Below are 713 nucleotides of genomic sequence, written 5' to 3'. Positions count from 1 at the left end.
GGGGCAGAGAATTTGCATTTCCAATAAATTTCCAGGTAATGTTGATGCTGCTAATCCAGGGACAAGACTTTGAAAACCATTACTCAAAACACCAAAAGTTCAAGCCAGAGACAATACTAAAATCTTGCAGGAGGCGCTGCTGTTGGCCCTGGTAGGTGTCATATTAGCATGATGCGGCAGGATGCCATATAACTGACTGAAGAAAATTAATTATATGCGCAAATGGGTTGAGAAGGACCAATATGTCAGGCAACAGTTTGGAGGTTTCTGAAAGCAGGTAAAAGGATTAATAGTTATTCTCAGATTTGTATGGTTTTCGTCTTTCCAATATGATGAATAATTTCTGGTACTATCCAAGGTAGTTTTGAAATAGTTAACCCTTTTAGACCACAAACATACACAGCAAATACATAATCAGTGCTATTTATTGCAAGATTCTGTGATAAATAGGAGATGAAGAAGAGTGATTTCATCTAAAGGCAGACAAGTCATGTACATGAACAACTAAAATCAAAATAGCCTAAATGTTTCCTCAGAGTGATATAGATAAGATGCAGTGAGAGTTTAAAGGTGGGTAGGATGCTCCTACCTGGAGAAACAAATCAAGAGAAAAGTGGTATTTGGCCATAAACTTGAACAAGAAATAAAGTTATGGATTTAGGGAATTGGAAGTAAAATGATATAAGAAAACATGTATCCAGGAAGAAAGAACC

The sequence above is a fragment of the Plecotus auritus genome (genome assembly GCF_963455305.1).
Source record: "Plecotus auritus genome assembly, chromosome: 2".
NCBI lineage: Eukaryota > Metazoa > Chordata > Mammalia > Chiroptera > Vespertilionidae > Plecotus > Plecotus auritus.
Note: the sequence above shows the minus strand (reverse complement) of the source record.